Consider the following 10,353-nt stretch of genomic DNA (forward strand, 5'->3'; position numbering starts at 1 on the left):
CATATACATATACATATACATATACATATACATATACATATACATATACATATACATATACATATACATATACATATACATATACATATACATATATATACATATATATACTCACTTATGAAATATCTATATATATTTCATATATATTCTCACTTTTGAAATCTGAAAAATATCATAATCATCAAAGTTGGTGTATAGCCAACTTTGTGATAGCCAGCAGGAAGGGCATAATAGGAAAATGTTGCACAGAGTATGATTTAAGCTATAAGATGAAAACATTCATAAGTACAGAATAAACTTTCTTTATAAATAGTATATTATACAAATAAAAGTCTCTGAGAGTTGTTATTTTTAGACCTCACCTCATAAGGAAAAATAGTTGGAAAAATTGTGAGGTTATGAGTATGTTAATGAGTACCTTCATTGGGCTTATTATTTCACACTATTCCTCTATATAATATTTGTAGTCTATTTCTTAAATTAAAATATAGAAAAATTTCCTGGACAGTTAAACTTCAATACCACTAGGGAAAGGGGGAAAATATTGTTGTATAAAGATTTCCTTTGATTTTAACACTTAGGCCCTGGAATTTTAATAAATTTAGAGAGGGCAAAACAACCAAGAAGTTAAAACCCACTCTATATATGTACACACACACACACACACACAAACACACACACACATACACTTGGGGGCAGCCAGTAACTCATGGGAAGCCACACTTTTAAATAAATGTGCTGTGACTCAAATAAAACCCATCAACCGTGATTAGCTCCCCTGCAAGCTAAGGGTCTTAGTAATCCCTCTGCCTTCTTTGCTTAAGTAGTTTGATTTTGTACAGGGCTTTTTCTGATAACCATAACTGTTTTTACTGCATGTTTGCAAAATCCATGTCCTATATGATTATAGAGTCATACAGCTCACCTCCCAATCTCCATCTTTAATATGTGGCCTGATATAGTGGGCATCTCTTACTTGGCAAGTAAGAGTGAGATCAATTATCAAAATCTATAAGTCCTTTTCTGAGTTGTCCAAGAGACCAGAACTAAAGCAGAATACAAATGAACCTAGAGTTTATCTGGAAATAAATGTGGTCGCTGCATTTAACAAAATGTCAAAACTACAGGCTTACAATGATAAACCAATGTTTGCCACATGATGGATGGTAAAATTCAGAACTGCTAAGCAAAATGTGTAAGGTTTAGTGTGTTGTAACTGTTGAGTATCTTATTGGGATGGTAAAAACCCAGGTCAAGGCATCTTTTAAAATGTACAGAACTTCCCACTAAGAACCAAATACTCATCTCAAGAAAGATTGAATATATGAAATATAGTACACAAGCAAGCACTGCTACACACACACACACACACACACACACACACACACTCAAACAATACAAGTTCCCAGAGATAGAACAGAGCTATAACAAATGATCCTATGTATTTTTTATATGTTTCATACTGTCTTGAAAGGACTGGAGGAAAAACAAAACCTTATGTTTGGCTACTGTAATTTATTTGAAAACTCTTAAGGGTAAGACAAAATATCCGCTTTAAAAACTCTTCAAGATTTACTTGTAAATTCTCATGCTTTGGTTACATAGACTAGCAATTTTCTTTTACGCATAGACACAGAATAAGCAAATAATTAAGGGACTATGTGAAGGGTTATTCATGTCAATGATTCTCTGAGAAGTCACAGAAAAGCAAGAAAGGAAGTGCCATTTGAGATTCATGGTCATAAATTAGAGATGTCAACCTGAAATTGGTCTTCAAGGAAGTTATGAACAGATAGCAAGAGAAATTGAAGAGTACGCAGACAGATAGATAAATGGCAAGCAGATGGCAAGATAATGATAATTATGATGATAATGTAGCATATATATATATATACATATATATATATATGATGGATAATAGTAATAGACAATAGAAAAACAGAGGAATGATAGAGGTCAGTAGGTAGCAAGACAAATTTGTAAGTAAATAAATTATATATAGGAATATAAATAAAGGCAGTTATGTGTGCATTCATATATTAAGGGGTTTATGTTTATATTAACTACTTGTTAAAAATTACGTTTTAAAAATATTATTTAGAAGAATATAACCTTGGCATACATAATAAAATATTTTATTTTTGATTCTTGGACTATTGTGAATGTAAAACACACATTGATATCTAAAGGCAAATTCCCCTAAATGTCCACTTGAATTGTCTTTAATTGTGGAGGTATATTTTTTTATTTTTATGTATCTATCATTAATCTATGTATGTATGTATGTATGTATGTGTCTATCTATCTATCTATCTATCTATCTATCTATCTATCTATCTATCTATTCATCTATCGATGTATTTGTTGGTCTGTCTGTCATTTTGTCTGTCTCTGTGTGTCCTTATGTCTGTCTGTCTGTCTATCTGTCTGTTTATCTATTGGGTGAGACAGGGCCTTACTGTGCATCCAGAGTGATATCTCATGTTGTCTTTCTGCCCAGTCTCTAAGGCACTGGGGTCAGAGCCATGCACTACTAAGCATATTCTTTGGGAAACACTGGGGCCCTTTAGTTAAGTGTTATGTAAATTTCATTGGGTTCTCTATTAGGAAGACGTAGGCTATATTTATATAGAAAGATCTAGTTGATTTTAGGATATGCTGATATGTTGGTTACTGTTTTACCCATGACAAAGATCACCTGGAAAGGCTCAACTGAGGAATTGCTTTTATTGGATTTTCCTGAAGACATGTCTATAAGGCATCTTATTGATTAAAAATTTATGTTGAAGGGCCTAGAATATTTTTGTAGTGAAATCTCTGGGAGTGTTGTCCTTGATCATATAAGAAAGCAGGCTGTGCAAGCCACTTTAAACAAGTCAGGAAAGAAAGTTTCTTGGGACCTCTCCTTCATTCAGTGTCTCCAGGTTCCTGTTTTGGCTTCGTTTGATGATAAAGATGAATCCTAGTGACATTCTGTTATATCCATAGACCAGTGCCTCATCCAATCATCATCAGAGAGTTTTCCACTGTTAGCAGAGAGGAACAGATGCAGTGACAGCCAGACATTGTGCATAAAGAGAAGGTCTAAATTGGAGTCTCCATCAAATCTCTCTCCACAGAGTTCAGTGAATCCTGTGTTAGAGGAGACAGAAAGATTTTAAGAGTCAGAGGAGATGGAGGACACCAGGAGAACACAGCCCTCTGAAACAACTAAGCTAGGTTCTTATGAGCTCACAGAAAATGAAACAACTACATGAGTGTATACCAGGTTGTCTTTGTATACACTACAGATATTACCTTAGTATTTTTATGGGACTCCTGACTACAAGGAGTGTGTCTCTGACTCTATTTCCTGTTCTCGGCCTAGTCTCTTCATGTTGAGTTGTCATGTTTGTCATGTTTAACTTCAATATTAAAGATTTTGCTTTGTCTTATATTTTATTTTGTCATGTTTAGTTGTTATCTCTTAGAAACTTGTTCTTTTCTAATGAGAAACCAAAATGGAGTAGATTCAGGGGAGGGGGTGCGTGAGGTGGGGAGTAATTGGGAAATGTAGATGGAGGGGAAATTTCAATTAGGATATATTGTATGAGAAAAGAATCTATTTTCAATTAAAAAACAAAAATCAAACAGGATGAATAATTTTGTTTGTGATTTGGTTATGTTTAACATCTTATCACAGCAACAAGGAAGCAATCTAAGACAATTATTGTCCAAGAGAATAACAAATCTCTCCAGCGTTGGAAAGCTCCTTAATAGTACATTGCAAGGTCTTTTCCTACTTCTCCATTCTCGGCATTCCCTCTCCCCCCTCTTTCTCCTTTCCAGCCCTTTTCATTCTTCTTCCCTTCCACTTTCTTTTGAATCTTTCTCACTACTGTGAGTGAGGCTGTTCCACTGCATTTCCTATTCATGTTTTAGAGCAGTAATCTCTGCTCATTTTCCCCAACCAAACCTAGAATATTTACCATTATCATTTCTGATCCTTATTCAGCAACTGACATGATTTTCATGAAGATAATCCTATTACCTACAGGGTGGCTTCTGAAACATAAATAAAAATATGAATAAATAAACAAATATACATAATAAATAAATAACCAAACAGATACCCAAACAAATAATGTGGAAAGCATTCTTTTTAAATATTTAAAACTAATGCCATTTTTCCAATTAGTGAATTTGCCCGTTATTCAATAATTAAAATTAACAAAAATTAATGGCACATAGTAGCAGTTTTTTTTGTTTTGTTTTTTTTTTTTTTTTGGTTTTTNGGGAGGGTAGGGAAGTGGGGGGCGCTATGGGGGACTTTTGGGATAGCATTGGAAATGTAATTGAGGAAAATATGTAATAAAAATATCAAAAAAAAAAAGAAAATACCTAATAATTTTTTTTTTAAATTATAAAAAAAAAAAAAAAAGAATGTAGACTTTTATCCAAGCCTGGATTCAAATTCTTCTCTGCTGAACACTTTGGGAAACAGACCAACAAAGATCCTGTCTACATTTTTTAATTTATGCTACACAGTTCATGGACAATGCTCAGGATGGAATGAAATGGTACAGGCAAGCATCTGCCACACTCTGGCATACACTCTAGTTCTAGTACCATACATATTATTATTTATTATGTATATTTGCATAATAAATTAAATGTATATTATATATTGTATATACAATATTTTATATAGATATATAATGTATATGTAATATGTAAAATTAAGACAGTATTATTATGTAGCCCTGGCTATCTAGGAGCTCTCCATCTAGACTAGGCTGGCCTTGAATTCACAGAGATCCTCCTGCCTCTGCCTCTGCCTCTGCCTCTGCCTCTGCCTCTGCCTCTGCCTCTAGCTCTGGCTGTCCTGGAACTCACTTTGTAGACCAGGCTGGCCTTGAACTCAGAAATCCGCCTGCCTCTGCCTCCCGAGTGCTGGGATTAAAGCCGTGCGCCAGTTTTATTTTTAAATTTCATGCAGGCTCCTTTAAGATCCCAATATTTCTAAACATTGTAGGCTTAATTTGTTTTGTTTATAATATGTCTGATTGATTTGGAAGAGTGCAATAGAGAATCCCAAGTGCCTGACTTATGTTGGAAGACTTCACAGGATTTTTGTCTGCTTTGGTGTCTGTATCTATGTAACTGAGAGTAAAGGGCACCATGTTTAAGACTTTGCTCAGAACCTTCATTGTTAAAGAAGCTTGCTCTTGGCCTACAACTAATCTCATGCTAAAGTCAAATCTGTTTTGAAAGAGATAGACCTTGTTTAATTTTATTCTATGAAAATTAGATGCTAAGAAAATTATAGGAAATATAAAAAGTCTCAACAGTTTTTACTGCTAAGCTTAGTCTTTATCGATACTGTAATAAATGAATACTAAAAATTTTAATGTCTTATCAATGGGATAATGACCCACTTTTGAAAAAATGATAACTCTAATGCTACCAGGTAAACTTAATGTTTCTACTCCTAATATTATTTAACTATGTAGTAATAAATTACCTAGCCCTTCTTCTCAACCTTTGGCTTGCAACTCCTTTGAGAGCTCAGGGTATCTTTCACAGAGATTTCCTAAAACCATTGGAAACCACAGATTATGTTATAAAACACATTATGACTCAAATCAGTAGCAGAATTACAGTTATAAAGTATAAGCAAAAATAACTTGATGGTTGGTGCTCACCACATGATGAATTGTATAAATGGGCAGCAGCATTAGGAAGAACCACTGTGCAAAATGTTTCTTATTCTTTGCCAATGTGAAACAATCATATTCTATACTGTAATGCATATTGTATACGGTTGTCTGTTTGCGCTGGCGTGGTTGGGCTGTTTTTCTATTTCCATTATAATTTCATCTTATTCATCTGTTCCTTTTTTTGTTAGTTTGGTTTGGTCTTTCTTTCTTTCTTTCTTTCTTTCTTTCTTTCTTTCTTTCTTTCTTTCTTTCTTTCTTACTCCCTGTATTTTCTTTCTCATTAAGATGAGTACCCCAGGGGGAACCTCCCTTCTACCCTCTGACTACCTTCATCAGATCTGTGGATCCTGAACCATACAGGTAAGCTTTCCCCCCACTCATCTTCCATGCTTACTGAGCCCTCTGGGAACACCAAGCTACCCTGAGCAGCCTGCTAGCCCAGACAGACTTACCTCTCTGCTGCTCACCTTCATTCCTGAAACATACGGACCTGCAGATTCTGAAACATGTAGACATGCAGAGCCAGGACCATACACCCCAAGGATACTCACAGAGTACAAGCTACACCAGGACCATCAAGTTTAACAACAGGACCATCAAAGGACCATACCCATCCAGATAGCTTAAGACATTCAAAAGAACACAATCAACAAAGTCAGGACAATATGACAACTTAAGAACACAGCTACCCTACTAGAGCAAACCCTTAATATCCAAACCCAACTAAAACACAGGGAAATGACACAAAATCTAATCTATAAGATTAGATGATAGAGGTCTGTAAAGAGGAAATAAATAAATCCCTTAAAGATACACAGGAAAATAAAACTATACTTGTAAAGGGAATAAATTAAAATACTGGAAGACCCAAGAGTGAAGCAATAAAGAAACCTCAAACTCATATAGTCCTGGAGATGGAAAACCAAAGGAGGAGAACAAGCAGAACACATGGAAGTATTATCAACAGAACACAAGATATGGAAGAGAATCTCAGGTAAAGAAGTTATAGTGGAAGAAATTATACATCAGACAAAGAAAATACAAAACACAAAACATGCAGGAAATCTGAAATACCATGAAAAACCTAATCTTAGAATAATAGGAATAGAAGGAGGTAAAGAGTCCCAGCTCCAAGGCCCAAAAAATATTCTCAACAAAATCATAGAAGAAAACATGCCTAACCTAAAGAAAGAGATGCGTATAAACATACAAGGTGATAATAGAACACCAATTAGACTGGACCTGAAAAGGAAGTGCCAGAAGAGTACTTGCTTAACAATGTTCACAGTAACTTTATTCATAATAGCCAGAAACCAAAAACAAACTAGATGTTATCAACTGAATAATTGATAAGAAAAATGTAATATATTTTCATGGAGTATTGCTAATGTATTAGAAAGAATGATATAATGAAATTTGTTCGCAAATAAATGGAACTATTTTAAAAAATCAGCCATAGTGAGGCAACCTACCCAGAAAAACAAACATAGTGTATAACTCACTTATAGCAGATAATAGTTGCTATGTAAATCATAATTACACTGCAATACAGAGACCCAAAGCAATTACATAAAGTAAAAAGATCTATGGTGTACACATTTTGATCTCCTTGGGAAGGAGAAATAAAATAGATTTTGTGGGTAGGCTGGAGGTAGATATGGGGACATGATGGATTAGGTGGGGTAGAGAGAGGGACTGGGGGAGAGAGTACTGGGAGAGATGATAGAAATAGGTGTGCATTTAGGGGATGATATAGAAACCTACAGAAGTAGAAATTTCTGGAAAATGTGAGACTGATTTAATGAGAACTCCTAGTAATGGAGGATAAGGAACCCGAACAGCCATCTTCTGTAACCAGGCTAAACTTCCAGTGGTGAAACTGGGACAACAACCCAGAAACAAAATCTCTGACCCACAAAACTGTTCTGTCTGCAAGATATGCTGGAGCAATGGCGACTCATTTGGGAGTGGCCAACCTATGACAGGTCTAACAGAAAACCTGTGACACAGGAGCAAGCCCATGTCTGAACCTGCCTAGATATCCAGGATCTGGAAGTCGCATGACTCGGAGATTTAAGGTAGGACAAAACACAACTGACAGAAAAAAAAGTAAAATAAATCATTCCTAATAGTATTCTGCTATATGCATAGGATAGGTGTGTAGCACAACTGAAATCATAGAGGCTTGCTCTCAAAGCTGATGGCAGTAGATAGAGTAAATCATAGCCATACATTAGGCAAATTTATTAAACTCTGCATAAGAGAAGGAGGAAGGATTATAGAAGGCAGAGGCGTTGATAGTACCAGGAGTACATGGCTCATGGAATCTACTAAGCAGAGTTCATAGGGGCTCACAGAGACTAAAGCAGTAACCATGGAATCTACAAGAGTTGTGCCAGACCCTCCGCATACATGCTGTGGTTCTTTAGCTTGAACACCTAACAGTGGGAGTGGAGATGTCTCTAACTCTTTAGCTTGCTTGTGGAACCCTTTACCTCCTATTGGATTTTCTCATCCAGGCTTGATATGATATGCCTAGTCTTGTTGAACCTTGTTGTGTACTGTACAGAAATAGGACTGGAAGACTTGCTCTTTTCTGAAGGGAAACAAATGAAAAGTGGATCTTCTGAAGAGGAAAGGTAGAATCGGTCCTTGGAACAGAGGATGGAAGAGAGCTTTCAATGAAATGTATTTTATGAGAAAAAAAAAGAATAAAAGAGAAAACGAAAGAGAAAATGTATATGATATAATTAGACATCATTCCTAGAATTTAAAGTTACCTAATATGTTAGTAACTCTAACAGGAAGTTATATGAATTGCAAGAGTACATAAGCTGGAAATTTTGGGTAAAAATCAAAAGGAAATATTAGTAATTAAAACAAAAGCCTAATACATTTCTCTTTGATATGATAACCATATATAGACAGGCTTCCTATCAACTTTTCCCATTCATCTTGTCATGTTCGGTGATGTGGTCCCAGACAGGTACCTATATCACTGAGAACTAATTACTCTCACATCTGAAGACATCATATAGCATTAGTCTCCCAAGTAATTTGTTTACAGCAACTCTGCCTCTTCTTCCCTGAAATTCTCTGAGCCTAGAGTTAAGATTTGTGTTATAGATGTCTCATATGTATGAGCATCCTATAGTCACTCATTCTCTGTACTTTGTTCAGTTGTCGTTTTCTGATTATAGAAATATATTAAGCTATTAAGCCTCTGTCTGATAAAAAAGATGAGTGGAAATAAATTCATGATGCACAGGTCTAACAAAAAGTATTTAAAGAAGTCAGAGACTATACAAATTTAGCAGATTTGCAGCAGGAGGTTCCCTTCTAGGATAAATGATATCTGTGCTCATGGGTTCCTGACCTGATTTACAGAATAGGGCTTGAGCTCTCTGCAATCAAACAGCTGTTGATTTCTCCAAGACTAGAGTGACACAATTGCATCATTGTGAATACTTTGCTCTGTTATTACAGTTCACAGTAGTTACATCTGAGAGGATTGTTAATATAATTTTATTTTTCAGAATCATGCACACGGCCTTTTGACACTATAATATATAGTCTCAAGGGAGGAGGCTTTCAGGCCAGTACTAGTGTAATTTCTCTGAGTCCTGTGACTGAAGTGTATGCTTTCATTAACAATAGAATCTTACCATCAAATATTGAAGTTCCAGGAAGATCAATGCCAATAGCTTGTAAATTTTTGGATGGAGAAGAGGAGATTTGTAAGTCATCTTGATCAACAAGTCCAAGGGAAGTATGCCCTAAATATCCCTTGCCTGACACTGGGGGTTTTGATGTTAAAATTATTCATAACATAAAAAAATGAATAAGTTGTAGAGAACATAAGGGTTGCTACTCTCATTAAATATTACATTTTAATTCTTAGCTCATACAGAAAGTCACGAAAATGGTATAGGAAGAGTATATGTTAGAAAGGAAGAACTAGAGAGGTTTTCATTTTTAAACAATTTACTACAGAGATAAATTACAAACAATGTTAATATAATAACAGACATCTCCAGGTACTAATGCATAAAAATGCAAGGGCACAAGACACAGTGTTATATTCATTATAAGTTATCTCATTATAGTTGAAACTAAGTATTTGAAAGTTTTAGCAATGATATTTATCATAGTACCTGCTTCAAAAGCTATATCTGGATAACAATGAAAAATTAAATATGTAAAAGTTCTGTATGTGGAAAACTCTAAACAAAGGCATTACTTTTCTAAAATAATAAATTAATAGTTACATTTTCCAATTCATAAATTAGCATTTTTAAGATAGAAATTTTGACAAATCCTCTGTCAAATTTCAGTTTAACGGCAGCCATTAATTTTTAGTGATAAACTTTTTATAAAAAGAATACCTATAATACATGTTGAAGTATTGTGGAAAACAAATTGTATGATTCAGAATTAATCAAAGTATTTTATCTAAAATTGTCAAAGAAATTTAGAGCATTATAAAACTAGGAGAATTTGAATAGATAAACCCTAACAAATTAGTTATATACATGATAAAAGTACCAAGGAAAATACATTTAATAGAAAAATTATGTTTAAAATCAGCTATGGTCTTTTGCTTCATAATTTAAAAAGATGTGAAGAAGGAAAAGGAGTATTCACAAGATCAGAA

Source organism: Mus caroli, chromosome 4 (genome assembly GCF_900094665.2).
Source record: "Mus caroli chromosome 4, CAROLI_EIJ_v1.1, whole genome shotgun sequence".
NCBI lineage: Eukaryota > Metazoa > Chordata > Mammalia > Rodentia > Muridae > Mus > Mus caroli.